The sequence below is a fragment of the Coturnix japonica genome, chromosome 4 (assembly GCF_054131305.1).
Source record: "Coturnix japonica strain WE chromosome 4, WE-NBRP24, whole genome shotgun sequence".
Taxonomy (NCBI): Eukaryota; Metazoa; Chordata; class Aves; order Galliformes; family Phasianidae; genus Coturnix; species Coturnix japonica.
The window spans coordinates 79,410,510-79,420,864 of NC_140666.1; positions in this window are offsets into that span (position 1 = coordinate 79,410,510).

Consider the following 10,355-nt stretch of genomic DNA (forward strand, 5'->3'; position numbering starts at 1 on the left):
GGCCTGGCAGGGCAGGGCTGTGAGGAGGTAGAGATACATCCTACAGTGTTACTGGGGATAAGTTCTACATCCCAGTAAGGGCTAAGATGGGAAGACTGGGGGAGAGCTAATTTAAGTGCTGGGGGGAACAGTCAGGTCTTTTGGTGCTCATAGGGCCCTAACAAAATAATAAAAATAAAAATAAAAAATACAATAAATTACTGTTCATAAATTAGGTTTTGAAAGTCATTGTAAAGTCCTCACTCGACATGGTTATTTCAGTTCATATTGCTTAGGTAAATAGGTATGAGAAAGGGGACCTACTTCTAGCTAGTGAAATCCCATGAGTGATGAATCAGATGTGTCCTGGAGGGGACAAATGGTGGCTCATGCAACTATTTGTGCAAAAGCTGTATGTCCTACAATTCCACTCCTTGTAAATAATAACAAAAATAACTCAAAAAAATATTGTCCACTGTAATTCCGTATGTTCATGTAATAAAAGCAAAAAATATGAGAAATGCCTCAAGCAAATATACTTCTAGCCTCCTGTGAAGGTACCTGATTCTCTACATACTCAATACTGCAGTGTGCTTTGTTGTGTTATCACTGTCACTGTCTTCCCAGTTCTGAGTTCTGCAAAGCTTAATGATGAGAGTTATAACCTTTAGACAATAGACTTTATTCACAGCTTGAGAATGTACCATACCTGTTAAACCACTCTTCCTCATGGAAGAGACCAGCATATGAAAGATTTAACAATTCCATCTGCCAGAAATGTTTTTAGACCATAAAACATCTGCATTTGGTGTTCTGAGAAACAGTTAAAAATAAATAAATAACTAAAAAATAACTTGGGAAAAAAAAAATCAAAGCTTTTAGCTCTTAATTTACTGTGCTGTATCAAGAGTCATCAATTAGGTGATTTTAAAAGCTGTTCCAAATCAATCCTGAGTACCCTGGATTGAGGGTATTTCATTAAATTTAAATGTGCTGACTTTCTAACTTAGGATGAAGTGATAGGTGAAGAGTTTATTCTCATTGTGGCTTTCCTATGGCATAATGCAGCAAGAAATTATGTTTCCAGGCAAATCTATGCACTGTCAATGCACAACCAGATAGAAGACCATCTTTTGAATAATTTAATCCTGAAATTAAAGTAACAAGAGTGAGCGTAGGACCCTAAGTTTGTTACATACCTGTGGTGCTTCCCTGTTGTCATAAGGCACAGAGACTGGTACTTTCCTGTTTATGAGTTCGCAAAATAAATTAATTATATAAATTAAATAAAAACAGGCTTTGACTTGAAATCTCAGTTACATGAAAACATAGGTTGGAAGAATAAACTTCTTAGAGAAAATCTGGTGAAGAACAACAAGGTGTTTGTAAATATTTTTCTCTCTTTCCTCTGATGTCTTGAAGGCTGGAAAGAAGGTATTTTCCAGTGCAACAGCTTCTAGGGACTGGCTGAGTTACCATCACCTTCTTCTACTGCTTCTGGATGGTCTGGGACGTATTTTTATCTTCTTAAATATTACACCATGTTGGAAGCAGATTAACAGATAGAACATGGATACACATGAATAAAATAGCCACAGACGTATTTCCATTTCAAAGTATACTGCGTGTTTTTTCATTTTTTTCTACCTGCACCTTGTATGATTTGATTCTTTACCTGTTTATCCTCAGTAACACCACCCCTTGTGTATTCAAATCTCACCCACAAATACATACTATCCTTTGAAGTCCAGTTGATGAGCAGTTCACACAGGGGGACAGGTTAGTAGTGTTGCCTTGTGATGCACAGTTGAATGTGGCCCTATATATAGATGTAGGATTTTTCATGTTCGTGTGGAGAGCTTGTCCCACTGTCCTTCAATAACTGAAGATAGTCATACAAACAGGTACCCAAAACAACGTCAAATGAGGGTGTGTAACCAGTTGTGTCATGGACTTCTTGATGGATGGATGATGGATGATCATCAGTCTCAATAAACACATTCAAGCAAGAACTAGGGAGGACTGAAAGCTATTTCTATGCTGCTGGAGGAGTCTGCCCTGGATGCACCGCCACATAGAGTAGAGCTTTATCTTCACTCAATCCTGGAGTGGACTCTCAGCAACAAATCAAATCAGAGGATCAACCTGAAACTTTGCCAGAAACCAAAAGATGGTTGGGCCAGATCTGAGATTTAAATGTACACTGTCAGAAAATTTTAATGAGGTCCAGAGGCTACAGGAATGCCAACATATTGATTTAACTTTTCTGAGCACCATAGGCTTTTAAATTATTCTCTCATATCCTCTTCTAAAAATATTGTTCAGCTTCCATATTCCTTTCATTCTAAAAATATACAAACACAGGAACACAGTGTAACCTTGCCAACCGATACCCTTCCAAGGAACAAAGCGTATAGTTCATAGGAGTTTCTCCATTATCATGTAGCTTCTTTGTAATTTCCTCTTATTTTTACAGTATTATATCCTCTATCTCATAGCACAAACTCTGAAAGCTTGTGTTTGTTTTTTCAGATAATAAAGACAATGTTGAATGCTTTTAAAAATTCCCTAACAAATTAATTCATTTTTGTGATAAGACGAATATGTAGTCACTTTATATCAGACATTCATCGTGAATAAAAGCCAAAGACCTGGAAAAGTGTTTAACTTTTACTTTAGACAGTATCCTACTAAAACACTATAGAATGCATACTATACTTCTCTGTGTGTGCTATATCTTAACTTTAAAAGTACTTCAAGCATTTGGAGATGGATAAAATCCCACTTCTGTAAATAGCCTTCCAACTGTAATTTCCTACACACTTGAACCAGTCTAAAGAAAGAGCCAGACAAACACAATTTCATCTCCTGTAAATGTTACTTTGAAAATGTGCACATCAAAAAGGTCTCTTCTGGATATTTCCTTTATGTGTATAAATGTAAACTTTTCTTTGAAAATAAAAAGATAACATCTATCTTATGAGAATTTGCAGATCTTACAGAAGAAGTTCAAAAACTAATCCTTCCACATCCTCATATCGCTACTTCCTAATCACTCTGAGATAGTTTGTGAATAGAAACACTCCTACCATGAAAATCCACATTTGTTTTCATGACTTGTTATGTTGTATAATTTTTAATTAGGAAAAAAGAAAAAATGTCATATGCACACAGACAACAATGACGTGATAGAGATCTGCTACAAAGCTCAGTAGTCAACAGCATATTTTCTTTTTTCTATATTACAACAAAATAAGCAATCAAGTATTTATACTGTTTTATCCCATTTTCTAGGAGGTTATGGGGATATTTCAGGGCCAAACCAACCAACCAACCAACCAAAAATAACCACCTCTATCTATTGAAAGCAATGTTGCTTTTTTAAACATCTACAGCTGCCAGAAAGTTTGCAATTTTATAAGCAATAGGAAAAGAAATATTACATCAGCCTAAATATGCTGACGTTCTTAAAAATGAAACATATCCATACTTTCTGTTGCTACTTCAGCAAATTGACAGGTTTTATGAAGTCACTCATTTTAGCAATGCGAACCTGACACATATTCCATGGATCCAAGTATCAAGAAACAATTGAAAAAAAAGTTGGTTCTTTAGCTGCTGTTAATAACACTGACAAACTTCTAGAAGACCTCTAAAGGTCCCTTCCAACTCCAACAATTCTATGATTCTATGACCCTAGATGCAGTTGTACATTAAGGATGGTCGTAACTCCACTCTCACACTGCCATCCCTTATGAGCTCAGCCCTTCTAGCAAGATCCTCATCAGCTTCATAGAGGCTTCTGAATGCTTGTGATCCCTACAGCATGACAATTTTTCTTGACAGTTTACTTCATATTATAATTCTCCACATTTATGAAATGTCTTTCATCGAGCCTTTCAACAGCAGGATTATTTTTCATAATGGGTATCTATATAAATAATTTCCATGTCCTGACTTCTCTACTCTACTCAGTAGTCAAAGCTATTTTCTTTGAACGTGTACGTCACACCTCCAGGGACGGGGTATCCACAACCTCCCTGGGCAGCCTGTTCCAGGACCTCACCACTCTCCCAGTAAAGAACTTCCCCCAAACAGCCAACCTAAATCTTCCCTCTTTCAACTTAAAACCATTTCCCTTGTCCTACTGGATCTCTCACAACCAGGACTGCTGGAATTTCAGTCCACACCCTCCCTGTTCTCTAGAGAAAGTTGTCAGAAGCACAGAATATAATGAATGACATTTGTATTTGCCAAATAATGGTACAGAGCTATTCACCACTTGAACTTGCTAATGCAGGAAACAAGTAAGAACAATTTTATTAATTTATTTTATTTTATTTTATTTTATTTTATTTTTTAAGAATTCCAGCTAAAAATAATCATTACCATTGCTATAGAATATTCCTCTCAGTACACTGGTTATTTTGCATGTTTTTGCTGTGACAGAAGTGAAGATGTGACCATCTACAGGAAGTGCTCTGTGCCACAGGCACAATCATTCCTAGATTTTTTCCTTTTGAATGAAATATCACCTAAGAAACTGACCCATGGAACAACCTAGCGTTATTAAGCTTGATGTCTAATGATAAGCCTGCCATTATTAATGACCATACTGAAAACCTCAGTAATATCAGAGAATTCTACTTCCCAAAATTCAGAATTCTTCCTTCTTTCAAAACACTGGGTTAACTGTGTATGCCTACATTAATTTCACAGAGTTGTTATCTTACATAAACTGTTCTGAAAGCTGCTTTCTTCCATTTCCAATTATTATGTAGCCCAAAGTAATTCGAAGGGTAGTTAATCCATTTCTTAAGATGCCTAAGGATTGCGGAACAATCAGCAGATGTTTAGATAAAACAAACTGCTTATTAGCTGCTCATGATGTGTCCTTTGTATATTCAGATATTGCAGGTGATGACTTTGATGCAACCCTACAGAGATATTTAGGTTTTAAATTCTATTTAAAGCCTTAAATCTTGGTGGTTTCAGTGGAAAGAAGGTAATTTAAACAGGGTTTAGCCATTTAATTCCCTTAAGAATTGTAAGCCATTGTCTTTCCATAGCAGATAGCTCACCCTTGCTTTCCAGACAGTTCAGTGTTGATTGTTTTAGCTTTTGGCTCCTTAGCTCTGTGGAAGGTAATCATCACATTCTAGGAGGATTGTGGATCATTATCAATGACATTTAGCAATTTGCTTCTACAGTGATAATAATGTCAACGCTATAAAAACAACTCTATCATAATGTCTGAACACAGATGTGAAACTTCATCCTTGTATTTCACTTGTGTTCTGCCATAAAAGCATTGCATCTTTTTCACAGTCATGAAAACTCTGAAATAGAAAAGAAAAAAACAGCAAACAACATTTTAATTTTGTCCTGCCTAGTGACTATATTTATAAAACTCTGGAAATTATAGACCTAAATGGATTGAGAAGACTCTTACTGAACATACTGGTTTTGGACTAGGACCATGCTAGAACTACTTCCTATGCAACAGAAAAGGTTTCCTAACATTTAACATGGTTGAATCCCCAGAGAGGAATCATTTAAGAAACTGGTTACCGATAGAGTTAATCTAATCCCACTTAAGAAGCTTCTCACTTAAGAGGCTCTGATTCCTCCTTTCATTTGGGTCAACTTGGCACACTCTACTTAAAAACAAGCTTAGAGAAACATGGAAAACAAAGGTCTCTGGAGGCTACTTAAACCATTCAGAATCAAATTGTCACTGCAGGAAAAATAGTATCAACCAGGCTGTAGTTAATTTTAAGTATGTCCTCACAAATGTTGTAAAATTAAGAGCTCCCTTTGACTGTCTGAGTAATTTCCCATGTGAACAAAGATTTTGCCTGTTTACATACTGGATTTGAGACAGTCTCCCTTTCAATGTTCTCAGTAAAATTTTCTGTATTACGCATTTTCTGGGTTACAACATCACATCAGATGTGAATTCCTCTTCACTAAACTCATTTCGGTAGCTCCCCGTGGTTGGATGAATTACTCTGTGACACTACTGTATTTTTGAAGTCTTTTTCCTCTTTTTCTTCCTTTTGCCTACCAGGCTTATTTCTCATTTGCATATGTCAGTCTTCGTCTGCTTCATTTGCTTAATTAAGAGTATGGTTCTGCTCTACTAATGAGAACAAAGCCTAACTCCTATTATAGCCTGTTAATGTAGAATAGAGAAACTGCATTATGTTTCCAATTCTTGGAAAGTAATCTAACCTCCAGTACTGGATTAATATTAATGTTAAAAGGAAAAACCTTCTCATGCCTCAAGATATAAGTATTCCTTATATTATTAACTGTGCTATAGGAACCTTAATTATGTGCAAGCTATCATCAAAAGGCTGAAGATCAACATTTTCAGTCTTGGTTACTTCAAGGCAATTACTTTAAGCTGTTTCTGCCACAGGTCTGATTTTTACAGTATTACATACATACATCCCTCTGAATGGAAGGGAAGGAAGATGAATGCGTTCACTACACTTGAAAATGAGGTCATCTATTTAGAAGCCTAGACTGCACTCACACATTGACAATTTTAGTTCGGATTTAAGTTGCTAAAAATGAGAGCACACCAAATGTAGGCAAGTACTTTGCATGGCACAGGAGAGCTGCTGCATCACAGAGAGCTATAACTTACAGTGTGCAATGTCACATGGTAGTCAAAATTATTTTGGCTCTTACCAGTGGCATTAGAGGTATGCTATAGTAAGCAGAGATGAGGTCACCAGCAAAACGTAACAACTATAAATGGAGTGAGTGGTCAACTATCAGAGCCAACATGTAGGAAGGGTACGCAGTTCAAAATAAAACACAGATGTCAAATCTGAATGCCACATATGGCATCGAGAGCATCAGTATATGAAACACTATAAAGAACACCATCTAACCCTTAGGGATGTCCCAGGAAATGAATGTCAACAAGAAGCCAATGCATTTTTTTTAAAGTCAATGTTTGGCAAAAATATACTTATTTTTGGAAATACCAAAAACTCTGTATGATCAGAAATGTAATGGATTTTTGTCACCAGTATACTTTCATGTCTCTCTCCTTGCTGATAACAATACCATAACCAAATGTTAGAACTCCTCTTGTTAGATTAAATCAAAGATAAACTTTTAGAAATGAGTGTGTTCTGTTTGGCACTGTGGCTCACTAAATACAGTGTATAATACATTTCTGGGAAGAATAAAAGCTTGCCTTTTTTGGAAGCCATATGTTTCTTTTGTTGTTGAGAGTAATACAGGTGCAGCTTCTCCCATGGCAGTAAGCATGGAAACATTGCTGACACTGGAATATTGGCAGCATAGCAGTCGTTATAATAGACGTATAATGTGTTCCATTACATGAAAACCTTTCCATGATCCCAGATGCAGTGAAGACCCTTTTTTTACACCAGTTAACCTAATTAGGAAGAGAAAGGAGTTTTAACTACTCAACAGTTAAGGCAACTGTAAAATGCCTCATTTAATTTGGTTTAGGGCTGTTGTGAAATACGGTGATACAAATATATAAGGTTTCCCAAGTCTTCATTACAAAAGATAGTTATCTGTTTCAGTCTGTACAATTTTAATTGCATAAAATAAAGCAATCCATAATCTATGCCAAGTTTCAAGCACCAGTTAAATCTTTAAGCTCAAAGACATAAAATCTCTGTGATACATTCAAGTAATATTACACACGGAAGAATTTACACGTACTTTCAGCTGGTTTATACTTCATGTCTCACATCAGGAAAGCAATTGGTTTTCTTCTTTAAGGCAATCACAAACGGTTTTCTAGTGTATATCTCATTTTATGTGTTATCTTTGTAAGTCATGGAATTCAGCTAAGCCATCTGACTCAAAGTTAGCCTGTGGCTGAGAATTATATGGGTCAATTATACAATACTCCTTCTATCACTTCCAAATCATTCACCTCTTAATTTCAATGACTGTCCTCTTAAAAGGGTGAAAAGGATCTAATTGCCTCCCTATGGACCACTTAGAAATGCGGATCCCACTGAAATTCACTTTTTTCTTTTTTTTTCTTTCACTCCTGTGTGCTGTTTTCCTGTGCAGTTTAATTTGATTGTGTACCAAAACACCTTCTTTGCCAGAGTTGATGATTATTTTGCCATCTCTTCAGATTATTTCTGATAAATTTCCTGGCAAGTTGTCCAACACAGAATGCTATATTACTAATGAAAACATAGATTACAGTGACACAACAGGGATGGTTGTTACTTTGTTGTTGTTGTTTTGTTGTTGTTGTTTCTTTCCCCCTGGATTTTTCCATACTCTTTTCTTTTTCTTTATACAGTTGAGGATATTAGAAATACATGTTTGTAAGTGTTACTGAACTCTGCCTCACAACGTTTATTGTTGTTGAGCATATTCACCAGAATACAGCATAATAAGGTCATATCCTTGTATTACTAACAGTCCCAGCTAAAGCTGCATTGATTCAAATGTACACGAGGTTGTAGCCTCAGAAGAATGAGAACCAACAGTAGTAAGTTAACAACCTGCATTTCAGAACATCAGAGGTTAACAGTATATACGGAGAAGAGGCCATTCCACAGAGGTCTCACAGCCTAAAGTGTTGTACTCTTCTAATTTTTATTGTCTTTTTTCCAGGCTTTTGCAGTTCTTCCATCTTGCAGATTGTAAGGGGAGGGATTCTACAACCATTTTTCTACTTGTGACAATGCCAGCTGGAGCACATGAAGAGCACAAGTGGTTGCTCTTGCAATTGCTTTATGACAGTCAAAATTTCTCTTGGATTTTATTTTGGCTCTTTGACAATACTAAGAACCGGTTACGGAGAAAAATAACCAAGGATTAGTTCTGCCGCAGCTGAAGCTAATCTAAACCTATATTGCTTGTTTCACAACCTTCCCATCACACATCCCCAGTCCTTTGTAGAATCTCCTAAGCTCATTTGACAGTACTGTGAAATAGGCCAGTATTTGTTTAACCAAAAACTAACCCAGCAAAAAATTGACTTGGTTTGGCCTTCTTCAAGTCTTCAATCCAGGAACAGAAAACCACAAGTATCAAAACAGATGATGAGGGGATAAGGTACAGCCCTGCAGGGAAACTATAGGGATTTTATCTCCACAGAGGTCAGTAAAACCAAATTTTATCCCAAGTCTTAGGGACATTCTGACAAGATAAATTCAAAGCATTATATTCTTTTAGCACTCGGTGTATTTCAGAGTATCATGGTTAGATAATACTCCTCACAATCTGTCTCTTTCCATTGACTCTGTGATTAGCATTCTGTCATTGACTCACAGCAATCTTGAATAAACATTCACTATTTCTTAGGGTACAAACAGAATATCTATTTGGTTGGTATTTGTAATAAATATTTTCTATATGAAGCACTGACTCACTGTCACCTGGCATTCTATATTCTTGTTATAATAACAACAAGTATGAGACAGAACATTAATTCCCATTTAAACTTCGTGTTTATTTATCTGAGTGTCTGCGAGTGTCAGGAAATAGGAAAAAAAAAACCCAGTCGTATCCTCGGGGGATAAAAGAACCAAACAAAACAAACAAAGAAGAAAACCCATCCAAAACCACCACAGCACAGAAAGAAGTATTTTATTTAACATTTCTTTTAGAAAAGTTGATGGCTACTCAGCACCAGACAGAACTTGTGCATAAATGCAATGCTATGCTAAGTGGTGTGGAAATACCAAAAGACTGTGAAATACTTTCTAAGGAGTTGTTAGCGTGTGCCTGAGGCTATGCTGCTGAGCTGCAAATTCAAGGGGCGTGTTTTCATCAGTATTCAAGTCGTATTTGTCAGTGAGCAACGAGAACGATAAATAATGCCAAAAAAATCTGAAAAGTTGCTATGTATTTTAGAAACGTGTTGTGTTGAGAAATACAATGGCGTGCTCTCTGGTATTTCCATTAATTTCTGAGGGAATGGCCTGAAGTCCAGCCTTAGGTCCGCATATAATCCTCATGCAGGGCTGTCATTTATGCACACCTTAATGCTGGTCCAGAGCCTCAAACACAACATTAGTATTCAACTCTAAAAACGTGAATAACAATCACGTGCCCAATGGAAAACGTCTACATGCCGGGAGAACAGAGGCTGCATCTTTCTGGAACATAAATATATCATTATGTACCTTACAATCCACTGCACGTATCTACGAGCAACTAAGCAAACTGTAACATTCAAGCATTTTCAAAGCAAACTAACATGATGTCCACATCGTCACTACGTAATTAAGGCTATACAGATTAAAAACATATTAGCAGATGGCATATTTATACTCTTGAAAAATGCATAGCAAAACCTGGCTTTCCAAAACACTCAGGAAGGTCTCAATATGTGCCAAGCTGAAGGCCAG